The sequence below is a fragment of the Notechis scutatus genome, chromosome Z (genome assembly GCF_049901735.1).
Source record: "Notechis scutatus isolate UNSWTSFEM ecotype Mainland chromosome Z, rNotScu1.2, whole genome shotgun sequence".
NCBI classification, from domain to species: domain Eukaryota; kingdom Metazoa; phylum Chordata; class Lepidosauria; order Squamata; family Elapidae; genus Notechis; species Notechis scutatus.
In genome coordinates, this window is record NC_142025.1 from 108073064 (window position 1) to 108088108 (window position 15045).

General features: G+C 37.9%; 1 pseudogene; it reads right to left on the bottom strand.

Moving 5' to 3' along the window:
• Positions 1-7381: 7381 nt before the first annotated feature.
• Positions 7382-8124, bottom strand: LOC148129082 (olfactory receptor 14C36-like; annotated as a pseudogene).
• Between the last annotated feature and the right edge of the window lie 6921 nt (positions 8125-15045).

The following is a 15045-nucleotide window of genomic DNA, read 5'->3' on the forward strand; positions in this document are numbered from 1 at the left end:
ACACGAGTTGGAGGAGGCAGTGGACACGTCAAATAGTTGAGCACCTAGGGTAGTGAAGTTCACTGTGGCTTTAAACACACACACACACACACACACACACACACAGAGCTTTTCTTCTTGAGGTGCAGCAATTTCATGAGGCAGCAATAATGCAAAGCAAAAAGCAAATTGATATAAAAGCAAATAGCAGGTAGTCAGGATTCCAGGTCATCAAAAAGGTCTGCAGGTGAAGCTGGGGTTCATTGCAAATATAGCTTCAGATCGGTAATGGGTTGACACTCCAACTGGGGTGGTGGAATCTTCTTTATTCTGGAAACGTGGGCCCAAGCTTTGATGCCTTCAACTTTAGCCGCCGTGGGTGAGCTGAGAAGAACCTGCTAAGGGTTGGACCACTTGACACTGGTTGCACTTGGGAAGAGTTCCTTTACTCGAACCCACTCTCCAGGTTGGACACACGGTGGCGCTGTTGTTACTGGTGGCAAGGCATCTTGCATCTGTTGGGAAATACGAGACGGAACCTAGGCCAGTTTCTGCAAATATTGTGTTACATTTATCTATCCTTCATCCCTTGATATTGACTGGGATGAGAAAGGTCTACCATAGAGCATCTCAAAGGGTGACAGTTTCCACTGTCCTTGAGGTAATGCCTTGATTCTGGTTAAAGCAATGAGCAAGACCTGTGGCCAAGGCAAATGGGTCTCCTGACATAACTTGGCTAAATGGGTCTTTAAGTTGGTTAAGACGTTCTGCAAAAGCCAAACCTGAATGAAGGTGCCAGTTAATCCCTAAGTATTTACTCACTCCCTGAACTACCTGGGATGTAAAATGTCTACCATTGTCAGATTCTATACTCTTTGGTACTCCAAACCTAGGGATGATTACTTCTATCATGATTTTGACAACTTCTTTAGCTGTTTGTGTGGCTGTGGGGATGGCTTCTGGCCATCCAGTGAACATATCGATTAAGACCAAAAGGTTGTTCTTAGCTCCTTTCTTCGGCATTTCTGTGAAATCAACTTGCCATGCTTCTCCTGGATAGCATGATGTTCTGATATGTCCTTGTGGGATTTTGGCTCCTCCTATGGGGTTATTCTTCTGACATATCTCACACTGATCCATTACTACCTTACACAACTTTCTCACATTCTCAATCCTGTATCTCTTCTCTAACCATATCTTCTTTATTCTTGAACCTGCATGAGTGGCCTGGTGGACACATCATCTATTGGCCAAGCTAGAGGCCTAGGCAGTTGTACTTTGTCCCTTACTAAACATCAGCCATCTTTCCACTGACCATCTGCTTCTAACTTGTCTCTAATATCATACAAAGGAGGAAAGTAATTGATAGGTTCTTCTGGAATTAATGCAACTGCACAGATTGTGTCTCTGAGCCCATGGCAGCCTGTTTTGCCCAATAGTCCACTGCCTTATTGCCCCTAGAGACTAGACCAGAGTCAGTTTGATGTCCACGGCAATGGACAATTGCAGTGGCTTTAGGTAGGTGAATAGCTTCCATCAAATCTTGCAGAAGGGGTTTCATTTTTAAAGTTTTTCCATCAGCTCCTACATAGCCTCAAGTTTTCCACAAGGTGCCATGGGTATACACAGCTAAAAAGGCATATCAGCTATCAGTATATATAGTCACTTGTTGGCCTTCAGCTAAATGGCATGCTTCTATGAGAGCCATTAGTTCAGCTGCTTGTGCAGATATACGTGAAGGGAGCCGTTTTTGAAGCAATGGTCCATCTTCTGTCACTATTGCTAATCCTGTATATCTTTTTCCATTTTTCATAAAGGAAGAACCATCAGTCCAGAGTGCCAGATTTCCATCCATCAATGGCTCAATCTTTAGATCACATCTGGACCCTGTGATGCACTCTAACACATCTAAGCAATCATGGGCTGTATCTTCTTCGGGCCATGGTGAAAGAGTAGCAGGGTTTAAAAGTTGGCATCTGGATAACTGAACATTTTCTTGCTCTACTATAGTACTCACATATTGTGAAATCCTATTGGAAGGTGCCCAAGCAGGAAGCTTTTGTTCCAACAGAGTCTGAACTGTATGCGGTGTGAAAATATGGAGAGGAGCTCCAAGAATAATTTTCTGCAATTCTTCAATTAGGATAGCTGTAGCTGCTACTGCTTTTAAGCATGCAGGCCATCCTTTAACATTATCCAGGCCTTTTGACAAGTAGGCCACTGGGGCCCGTTCTGGACCCACTTTTTGTAGCATTACTCCCACAGCACAGCCTTTTTTGTTTTGTGAGGTACAAATCAAATCCTTGGGACTGATCTGGTAGAGTCAAACAAACTGCTCTCACTAGACTTTCCCTTAAGGTCTTCCAGGCTTGGGTGTGTTCCCCTGTCGACTCCCAAGCCATATCTTTTGGGGTCAGTTGGTACAATGTTTTGGCTATTACAGAATAGAGGGGGATCCAAAGTCTGGCATATCCTGTAATACCCAAGAAAGACCTAAGTTGTTTCACATTGGTTGGCATTGGTAAAGCCATCAGTGCTTGGAGTCTACTTTCATGTAAGTGTTGAGTTCCTTTGTCCAGCACATAACCTAAGTAGTTTACAGTTTGCTTAGTCCATTGGATTTTCTTTTGGGACACTGTGTATTCCTTTTTAGCCAGATGATTCAGTAACTCAATTGATTTTTCTTCTAACTGTTGTTCATTTTCAGCTGCCAGTAACAAATCATCTACATATTGTAAAAGCATTGTGGATGAAGTATCAAAGTCTTTTAAATCTGCAGAAAGGACAGCAGCAAAGGCTGTAGGGCTGTTTTTATATCCTTGGAGTAATCTAGTCCATGTCAACTGGCAGCAGCATCCATTATCAGGATCAGACTATTCAAAGGCTAAGTAATCTTGGCACTCTACAGCCAAAGGGATACAGAAAAAGGCATCTTTTAGATCTATTATGGTGTACCACACCTGGCAGTGTGATAGGGTGGTCAAAAGGGTGTACGGATTGGCCATGACAGGATGTAATGTCTGAATTCTGTAATTGGTCTCCCTCAAATCCTGGACTGCCCTCCAGGTCCCGTCTGATTTTGGGACTGGAAATATTGGGGTAAACCATGAAGACTGAGTTTCTCTAAGAATGCCAAAGTTCAAAAAGGTTTTAATGTGTTCTTTTATGCCAATGTGAGCCTCCCTTTTTATTGGATACTGCTTTATTGAGACAGGGGCTGCATCATGTTTCAGTTTTGCTAAATGAGGGACAGCAAATTTAGCATATCCAGGCTTTCCCTGGTACCACACAGAAGGGTTAATGTGAGAATCTGAAGGTGACTTGAAGTTTTGCAGACTCAGAAAACACAAATATGCTTGATCAGAGGGGAAATTTAGCTGTACTCCCTTTGGAGAGCACTTAAGAGTAGCTCCAAGTTTTCCTAATAGATCCCTTCCTAATAAATTAATTGGACATTGAGGCAGAATGAGAAATGAATGGGTCACACTGGGACCTTGAATTCCTTTAACTTCCAAGCATCCACTTTGTTTGGCAGTTTCCATTCTCCCTGTAACACTTACTATGGGGGTACTTTGAGTGGCTAGGCATGGCACAGTAGGGTCATTGAGAATGCTGTAAGTTGCCCCGGTGTCGACAAGGAAAGATTGAAATTCCCCACACACACACTTGTAGCTCCATTAGAGGTTCGGGGTAGAAAATAATCCTCTGGAGTTCCATCAGTATAATTCTTCCTGTCTTGCCGACATCTGCCTCTAGGGAGGGTTTGGGAATGGCTGGGATTGAGGCCATTGCTGTTGGAATTGTCTGTTGGGCTGAGGATTTTGGAGAAAAAAACTTGCTGCTTGTCTTCTGGGCCCAAGAAGGCAGTAAGCAAAGTATGCAGGTCGGGCACAATTGGTCAGTGGGTTGCCACAATTCTTTGAACCAGTTCTACATATGATTGAGGGGCTTCTCTATATGGTCAGCACAATCAGCACAGTCTGTTTCATTTAGCACTTTCTTCTACTTTCTCTTCCTGGGGTAGCATTCAATTACACAATTCCAAGGTATTTTTTGGAAGTTTTATTGCAATTTAATCTCTGATCTTAAACAGATCACTTGTGGTGAATGGAATGTGAACATACGCAGGGTGGTTTCCCATCGGTAATTCTCTTAAAGGGGCCATCAGCAAGGCTGTAAATGACCCATCAAGTCCTCCATAAAGTATTCCTCCTCTAGTGTGAGAAGGGCTTAACAATTCCCTTCCCTTTTTATTTGTGTCTGTTGCTTCCTCGTTGGACTGAGGAAGAGAGGGAGGAAGAGGTGGAGGGACTGGAAATAATGCTGCTGGAACAGGAGGATTGTTTATTTCTGGATTATAGGGAGGTGGAAATTCTTCCTCCCTTTGATCTTCTAAAATCTCTTCCAGCACAGATTTTTCTTCTTCCACCCCCTTCCAAACAGGACAGACTTTAGATGGCAAAAGTCTGGCGGGTTCAAGATGATATTGTTTCAAGATGTCTTGTCTTAGTGCCAAATTAAGGAAGAAACCCGCATATAGTTCTTCCTCTAATTTTCCTTGGGCATTGAGATAGTCAGTTAAGGCTTTGATCTCTTGTATATTCACGGAACCTTCTTTTGGCCATGGCAGAGATTGTGGACCAAGATTGTATGTATGGAATCGGGGCTAGCTACATCCCCTCCTTGTACATCAGACTGGGACCCTCTTGCCCCAGAATTTTCAATAAGCATGCTTCATCTGTCACTTTGGAAGTCAACGGCCATTTCCCTCATGGGATAACGAAAACACAGATCGTTCCTCTGCACTCACATTGGAGCAAACCTCTATCAGAAATTTCTCCATCTCATTCTTCCATTCATACAACACTCCCCACCTCCCCCCTAATGAAATTATACTCACCACCACAAAGCTGGTCTCCCTTCTCTCCCACTCCTTCCTAAACATTCTGTGCCTTGATTTAGTCAGGGCATTATGGTCCTCTCACAGTGGAGTCCTCCATCCTCGGTGGTCACGAAGTCACCAGGGCCAAGGGCCCTGGGAGAGCACTTGATGTCGAGATCCTCCAAGTCCGGTTTCCTCCAGGAGATAACAAGAAGGCTCTCCATCTGTCCAAAAATGATAACGGCTCATGGGACTCAATGGGAGTCGCCCAAAGGGAATGTTGCCCTTGAGTTGTAATGCCCCATGGTTGGGCACCAGGAAAAATGTAAGGTTTTTCGAGTGCAGCACAGAGTCTAATAAATCCAATGAAACTCTTAACATGAGGCTACTGATAATCAGGTTTATTTTCTGATCAGAAAGCAAAAACTGGGCGACCTTTCAGTCTCCCACCTTAAACAGCAAGGCAGAAAGAAAGAAAAGCAGGCACATGCAAAAACTTTTTCTTGAACTTTTATAGATTACACAGCTAGCAAAGACCATCATTGCTATGGAAACATTATTTCATATCAAGCAAAGCTCATGACTTTCTCAGCACCTCTACAAAGAGACCTTACTTAGATGGCTTGGAAAGAAATACATTTTAGCTCAAAGCTTCGTTTCTCACATTTTAAGTTACTGGGAAAAATACATTCTAAGTTAGTTACTTTGCTAGGCTAAGGTTGGCTGTTCACCCAGAAGTGTTTTATCTCTGCAGTTGGCTCATCTCCCAGCTCAGCATAAGTTACAATGGGGTTCAGCAAGGAAATCAAAGATTGGGCCAGACACACACACACACTGTATATGCTCTCTGTTTATGCTCCAGTCCCTTCAGGTTTATAATCTTGATCCAATTATTGAATTTTGGACCAGTTTTAGACTATTATTCTTTTGCACACACTCTTTTAAAAACAGTTCATAGGAAAGACTTTGCTTTGTTTGACATTCCTTGCTACATTGCTAACTCTGTTACATGGAAACAAAATTGATAGTCTTTCAATAAAACATGTCTGTATGAGAGAATGTAACCTGAAGCATGCAATAGATGAGAAATTACCTAATTCCTTGTTTTATTTATCACTTTTTCTATTTCACAGCAGTCAAAAGACTCTTGTGTATTACATGATATATAAACCTGATTAATCACAATATAAAATTTCCTAAAGAAAACAAAAATTAAATTAAAACAAAAGTTAAAGATGATATAAAATGCAAACAAGCAGGCCATTCTTCCAACCTTGATTCCACCTGGTTCTTTATAAAAAGCAAAGTGCATAGTTTAATAGGCCATTTTCTGCCCATATTTCCCATTTTAATGAAACCAATATTTTATGTACTGATTCACTGGTTAGTGGTCATATCCTCCTGCTCCGATGGCCAAATATGTCTTCTAGGTACATGCCTCGGTATGCTAGATGCCAGTTAGGCAACCAAGACAAGGGAGATAATTTAAGTTATGATTTATTTAAATGTCTCAATTAAATTCAATTTTGAGAAAGGAACCTGGAACAGATTTGCATTTATTTTTATAATTTCACAATAAAGAAACACTGGGGTCAAATGCTTTGTTTATAGAGGATTGGGAACAGTTGGAAATAAACATATTTTATTTATAATGATTTCAGCACTGTAGTTTATAAAATAAAAGCTTTTTAAATTCTTTTTGCTAGATTAGATTTATGGCCAACTAATAACATATATTTAAAAGATTTTTTTAAAAAAGAAGTAAGGCAGATTAAAATACCAGAAAAACTACTTTAGTTATCCAGTACACTACAAACCCTACATTGCATGGATTACCAAATCCATTCTATGTGACCTTCAGCTTCCAAACTATAGTTTGAATGTGGATGGATACTTGAATAGATTTATTATTATTAAGCAAGCTTGAAATGCTGATTGCAAAAACATCTCTTTTTTATGCAAAGATACACCTTGATGCTAAAAGTAGTCTGCCAGTGTGTCAGTGCCAGTTATGTCAGTGTGATAAAGGACTGAAATATAATAGAAGTAATACACCAGCAGCAATATTATCAGAACCACAAAGTCTTCATAGATAGTTCAGGAGTTAATCAAAGCAATAGCCATATGATTTTTCATGACTGATCTGGTCTGTCTGCTTTTATTGATTACCCTATATACCATTTTCTTTATATATTAATGATTCATATTGTTTAGTTCCTAATTATAGTACTACAATGTCTTCAGGATACTATAGTGAACTATCACCAATCAAAACAATTCACTTACCACATTTCAAGATCTCAACAGAATTGGTGATTGTAAGAGACCCAATATTATAAAACATTTATTTTGACAGACAGCAAATTAAAATTTATAACTTGTTAACAAACAATATATATTTGATGGGACATGCCTAATTAGCTATCCTAATCTTGTTGCAATTTCTCAATAACCTGACTTTAAAAAATTAACTTCAAAATTAATATTGAAAGGAAATTATCATTATTTGCTAAAAAATTACTAACTAAACAACTTCCAAAAGGCAATTTTGATATCTTTATTCCTCATGCTGTAGATTATTGGATTCATTAGTGAAGGCACAACAGTATATAGTGCAGTAAATATTTGGTTCATTCCAGATGAATAATTAGTTGGCAATATCAGGTGAGCAAAGATAGAACTGCTAACTAATAAAGAAACAACAATAAGGTGGGGAATGCAAGTGGAGAAGGCCTTTTCCCTTCTCTCAACTGAGGGCATTCTCAGCACGGTAGTAAAGATCTGCACATAGGTCAAGATAATGAACAAGGGCAGCCAACTCCTAAGCATGAACTAAAGACAAGAACCCAGATTTCATTCAGATAAAAACCAGGACAAAAAAGCTTGATTAACTGTGGAACTTCACAGAAGAACTGATTGATGATGTTGGAGCAGAAAGGCATTGAAAAAATATTCCCTGTATATAGAGCTGCATGTAGAAGTCCAACCAGCCATGCCCCACCAGCCATTTGAATACAAGTGGACCACTTCATTATGGATGCAAAGTGCAAGGGATGACAGATGGCAATGTATCTGTCATAAGACATGACAGTGAGAAGGAATAAATTTGATGAGAAGAAAAAGAAATAGAAAAACAATTGTGTCACACATTCAGAATATGAAATCCATTTCGAGTTCATGAAGACATTAACTACAGATTTAGGTATAATAAAAGATGTCCCACCGAGGTCACCAATAGATAAATTGATTAAAAAGAAATACATTGGTGTGTGGAGGAAACGATTGAACAGAATCAGCAAAATAATCAAAAGATTTCCAACCAGTATAAAAAGATACATTAACAAGAAGACATTACTGTGTATAATTTGAGCCACTTCATTTCCAGAAAATCCAACGAGCATAAAATCCAATATGCTTGTAGTGTTGGACATGGCATTATGCAATTCCCTGTAGGAAGATGAAATGTAAATTCTATACAGATTTCTTTCACATTGAAAATATACTTTTTCTTCTAAGAGTAGCAATGCTTTTATAACTGTGTAACAGCTTCTTATTCTCCCTGTATTTTCTGATATGCTTACTATAAGTGCTTTGGAAAAACATAACTATCAGAAACAGCTCATACTAAATTGAAATTTATATAATTATAATTTCCATACAATTTAAAATGTTAATAATAAAATTAAATATAATTTGCAATAATTATACAACATAATGATATGAACCCACACTAATATTACCCTTTATTTCTTTGCTATGTGTGAAAATCTTTTTTCATTGATCTCCCATCTCCAAACTTGCCTTTCCTAAGGAGGATTCAACCGGAGAGCAGATTATACTGCAAGTGCCACCTTCACAAATGTTAACTATGCAAATTTCACCAATCCTCTGGCCTCTCTGGGAAATAAACTATTTTTCATCTTCCCTGGTAAAACTGTCCAGTTTTGTCAATGAACTGGTTGAGATGCAAGATCTCAAATACACATTTAAAGTCATTTGTGCATAAGAGATGATGATTGAAATTTAAAAAAAACATTCAAAGTAGAGGAATGAAAAAGGTTTAAAGGAAAAAAATAAAGTTTGAAATAAAATACTAATAGATTTATTTTCTCTAAACTGAATCAAATCAGTACATAGGTTTACAAATTTATACTTTTTTTGCATGGTATGTTTTTCTTTAAATGCTTACATTCAGCATTTACATTCGAATACATTACCTGAAATCTTCCATTTCCTTTTCTTCTTCTCTTCAGACTTTGTGATTCTTTCTGATCTCATACACCCTGTCCTCTTAATTGCAGGTTCAGACTTCACGCTTGGGATTTTTTAACAACAGTTAATTATACTTAGGAAACCTGGTTTTGATCATGAATGAAAGATATCCAGAAATGTTCTTTCATTTCTCCAAGCACCTCAACATTAATAGACCATAATTAAAACCAAATGGGAAGAAAAGAGTTCAGTTTTTTAACTGCAAATACATGATATTTAGAATTTGTACTGTAAGAATACCTTTCAGGTCTATATCAGAATTGGTTGGTTTGGAACAATGTATGAGCCCAATGAGTAAATAATGAGTAAATAAATGAGTATGAGTAAATAAATACATATCTGTCACCAATATTATTATGATGCAAACTTCATGGGGCCACTTAGAACATCCTCAACCTTCAGAAATGAATCCTACATGGAATATTCAGGCAATGCTAAAAACATCTGTGCACATGAGAATAATTATGCAAAGTTTTGATGGAAGCTGATATAATTCTTCAATTTCATCACCAAATGTACTGTGTTTCTTTACATTAGAAAAATGTACAGATGGCTAGAATCTCATTGACTATTGTCATCAACTAGCACTGAGCATATTTTTATATTTTTAATGCCTATTACAGTTTTAAAAGACATTACCACTAGAATCAACAGCATGTAACAGAATAACAGAGCAGGAAGGATCTTTGAAGGTCTTCCACTTCAACTACCCACTCTTACAGAACCTTATACCATTCCATACAAATGACTTTCTAGACTCTTCTTAAAAATCTCCAATAATCAATTTGTTGTTTTTTTAAAAGTACTCATTGTTATCCTCATTATTTTCATTATAAATCCTTAAGATTCTTTTTTCCAGTATCATAATAAAAAAAAATTTTTTTGGGGGGGAATCATAAATTATAAATATTTGCATTTGTAATACAGAGAAGAACCAGGCAACTATGCACTTGAATATGGATCATATGACTGTGGGAATGGTTGCAAATGTAAGAATTGATTGTAGGTCACTTTTTTCAGCACCATTGTTTCTTCAAATGGTTGCTAAATCAATAGGTGTAAGTCAAGGACTATGTATGTCCTGTATGATTATAATCCATATTCTGAAAGTTTACCCAAAGCCTATGATTTACTTAACATATAGAAAGTTGTGAATTTTCACAAGGAAACTTTTTAATTGCTATTTTTTGCTTTGCTTAAGCTATTTAGTTTAAACTAATTAGTTTTTAAAAAGGAGTAAATCCAGGTGTTCACTAAAGTCACTTGAAATGCAATGTAGTCTCACATCCATGAGAGTTAACTACACACCTAAACAAAGTTTTGCAAATATTTGAGATCAAGTAGTGAATGTGTTTTTGTATCCAGATGCCTCTATTAGATTTTTCTATCCCTTTTATTTATGATTAACTAATAGTCCTGTTTTGTCCACAAGAACAACCTTAAGAGGTGTTTTTGTGATTCTGTGCTTATTTTCTTGTGGTTTATTTTAATCTTTAGATAATAAACTTAATATAGAAGTGGCCCTAGCTTGATGACTCTGCTGCTTAGGTTTGGATGGTACAGTGTATTTATTATTTATTTTAGACAACTGGGAAGATGGGATGCTGAATTTAGCTTGATTTTTTGTGAGTGAATGAACATTGGGATACAAAACAAGAGACTTCTTTAAAGGAAACCTAAAGTGACTTTTAAAGTTGCCCATTGTAGTAATGCAATCTGTCAAATTGGTAAATTTCAATCTGCATTCTACCTATGTCAGTGCTCTGGAGAACATCTTAGCTAGTAATAGTCTTACTTTCCAGAAGTTTCTCAATTGGCTTTGTTATTAGGCTTGGGTGCTCGTAGGGGATTAGTGAAATCTTGAGGGGGTCTGTTGCTGATCAAATGTCTTGCATGTATTTTTTAATACATCTGGATTTGGCATGCTTACTGTTTTATTCTTTATTTGCTGTATCAGATAATATCTAGGCAAAGTGAAACCATTGTATATTACTTCAAGGAAATAAACATAGCAAAAAATCTACATGGGATATTCACTGTCATCCCAAGAATGAAGTAGATGATTAAAACCTTATAAAATGAGGCCGTGACATAATATACAGAAAAATCTATAGTTATATTTGAATTTATGAAAAGGAAGATAAACATTACCAACCTTTTAAATATAAACTAAAATATAAAGGGAGATGTATATTTTAAGTATAAATTCACATTTAAGTTCTCTCATTTTCACATTTAAGTTTTCTTTTCTCTGCTTAAGTTAAAGATTTATATTTAATCATCATTTGGACTAGATGACCTATAAGATCTCTTCCAACTCTGTTAATCTGTTAATCTCGTGTATGTCTTCTAGATCTACTGATGCTGATAGTGCAATCATCTGAACAAATCAATCAGCTTGATTTCTTAGAACATCCATTGGATTTTTCAGCCAATACATTTAAATAAATAAATAATATTTAAGGGCATCTGACACAAGAACAATTATTACAAAATATAATAAAGAAATAATAAACAGAAGAAACCATGTATGACAGTGAAAGATAGATTTGGTTCACTGCACAAAATGTTCCCAACGGTGCCCAACAGAAAGCAGAGTATAGAACTAGAAGCCTGGTTTTTAAAGGCCTCTAGAAAATTACCATTTCTGAGATATTTCAGCAGTGGCAGAACTTCTAATGCCCTGCCTTTATTTGAAAAGTTGAGATACATTTAGAGGTGTATCTGCCTTGAAAACATTGAAATTATAGCCTACAGCTATTCCTCCCCTCCTCTCTTCTTCCTCCTTTCCTTTCTTCCTCCCTCCTTGGATTTGCATCATCCTTTGAAATGAAACTACATTTTTTTTTCATTATTTATAATGATACATGCTTAGGGCTATGAGGACATACTTTTACAATGGTGGCAATTACAATGTTTCATTGGGAATTTAAACTTGGAGAATACACATAATGACCAAATTAATGGCATAAATGCAAAATAGAACTAAATTCAAGCAAGAATGACTTATTCTATATATATCAAATTAACTGGATCTCCATGCTTTATGAGAAAACTATGTGATCGGGCAATGTAGGAGAAATCCGGTTCAGTCTGGTTCAATCTGTTGGCTCATTGGTGGTTGGTGATTGAAACACATAAGGCAATATCGCTCCCACCACCTTGAGTCCAGAAGCAGTTCCACAGGTGGAAGGCATAGGCATTTTGTCAGGTATCAATATTTAGTACTGTAAGGAGCCCCAGATCGCTCCTGAGTGAAGGAGTGGAAAGTCTGTCAGTTTGAACTGAGGTAACGGAGGCAACTGGTAGTTGGAACAGAGTTTTTTTGAGGTGGGGATGGGGAGTAGAATGTCTAACTCAGGGCTGGGACACTATGCAGGAAAAATTCGGTTCACAATCTGTTGGCTCAGTGGTGGTTGGTGATTGAAATACATAAGGCAGTATCGCTCCTGCTGCCTTGATTCTGGAAGCAGTTCCATAGGTGGAAGGCACTCCTGAGTGAAGGAATGGAATGTCTGCCAGTTGAACTGAGGTAACAGAATATGAGGCAACTGGCAGTTGGAACTGAGTTCTTTTCAGGTGGGGAAGGGGAGTAAAACTCCTTAGCATCAGAGTGCCTATATAAGAATTAATAATGATCTGATGGTCATTTCAAAAATCCTTTCTTAGTGAACATCTAGAAGCCAAGAGGAACATACGTGCCAAATTTCAAGTTTGTAGGCTTTACAGTTCTGGAGATTTCATGATGAGTGAGTGGTATTTGCCTTTTATATATATAGATTATGCAGCAAGAATAGTCATTTAGAGAATGGTTTTTAACATTTACCAATAAATGCTTCAAAATCTTTGGAAAACAAAGAAGGGGGGTGTCAAAAATCAAATATTTATATTCAATAGGAGTGCAAATGAATTAAAGTTCTCAGTGATGTAGAAATGATAGTGTGAAAAAGTAAAAAGAAAACCAACTGACATCCTGAAAATGTATTCCTAGTATATAAGAAATTACAAGGCAGTCCTGACATCTATACTTACAAGTAGTTCATATTGTATTCAATTGTATTTAATTTACTGCCAGGTAAAATGAATACGGCATTTTAGTTTCTTTAGTTTCATCTTACTGAAAATCTATTTTCCAGAGTAGATAAAATAATTAAGATGTTTACTTTTTAGTTTAAATTCTTTCAGGACAGTTGCATGCTCCCAAAATGTCACCAAGGATAGAAGCAGAACAGTGCACTACATGTTAAATCTCAATATTTTCTCAAATCATCTCCAGTAGGATCTGCTATTCCAAATGTCAGCACAATATTTTTCAGAGTTTTGATTTGCAAATCTGATGATATGGACCACAAATATAGGAGGACCTTAATCATCAAATCAAAGTTGATAAGAATTTGCTAACACTTCTATTCTAATGTTGAGAATATTCTAAGTGATTTGTCTTCTGAAATAAACTGAAAGAGGAAAAATTATATATATTGATATAATTATATAATAAATGCCCCATGCCTATCTGCCTGACATATACCGTATATGCCGGCGTATAAGGCGACCTGGCATATAAGACGACCCCCAACATTTCCACTCAAAATAAAGTTTGTTATATACTCGCCCCTCTTCCCACGCCTTCCACTTTTGCACTTTTTTTTTTTTTTGAGGCACTTTTGTGCACCGTGGAAACGAATCCGTGAAGCCGAAAGGAGCAGCCAGCCTTCTCCCAGCTCCCAAGAAGCAGGCTCGCACCGCCCGGGCTCGCTGAGGTATCCGGCTGGGGCTGTCAGGAGTTGTTACCGCTGGCGCGGCTCCCGCGTGGCTCCAGTCCCGGCGTTGCCTCGGGAAGGGAAAGGCAAAAGGAAGAGCCACGGCGGCGCTTTGCAATGGCAGCAGCGGCTCCTGGTTTTGCCTTTCCTTCCTGAGGCAACGCGGGACTGGAGCCGCGGAGCCACGCCAGCGGTAACAACTCCTGACAGCCCCAGCCGGATACCTCAGCGGAGCTCGGGCGGTGCGAGCCTCGCTTCTTGGGAGCTGGGAGAAGGCTGGCTGCTCCTTTCGGCTTCACGGGATTCGTTTCCACGGTGCGCAAAGTGCCTCAGCCGGGCAGCCGCAGTGCTTCCCAATTACTATTTGCCGGTGAGCAAGACGACCCGGCATATAAGATGACCCCCCCAATTGGAGGCATGTTTTTCAGGGCAAAAAAGTCATCTTATACGCCGGCAAATACGGTAGGTTCCAGAAAAATTTCCTAGCAGTCTCTCACTTTCAAGAGGTAAGGAAGATTAAAGTGGACAGGTATTGCTTTTCTATTGCTAGACCTGCTATTCATTCATGTCATCCTCTATTAGCTTTCTCGAAATCTTAAAAACAGAATTGGGTATAATTTTGTGATACATGAACAAAAATCATGCTTATTCTCACAGTACTACTTTTATTTTTAGTACCAATGCTCTTTCCCTTCCCTTCTTTCTCCTCAGCTGTCACTGACTCACACAAAACTTTACACAAAATTATAAAAGGGTCTACAAGAAGCAAGTGATTTAAAAAAGAAGTGAGAAATAAACTGGAGATAAGAGTTTGGACTTGCTATGTATGAGGAGAAGAAATAACTGTCATTGTGTTAGATTGAGTCTGTATTTAAGAAGAAAATGTCAGCATTGTGATTCTTCTCTTTGAAGGTGAGAACTGGATATAGAAATTACATCCTTATACCCTCTATTTAAATATCACAGTACATCCTCAGGCTGATTTAACAAACTGTAGAAAGAACAATTTAATACTCACACTGACTGTAATAAAACCGACTCACCTCTATTCCACCACCCAAATTATCAATTAAAGGGTAATATGGTCAATGTATCTCCTCCAAAATAAAGAACAAAAGAAACTGAAGAAATAATCCAAAATTACTTGATACA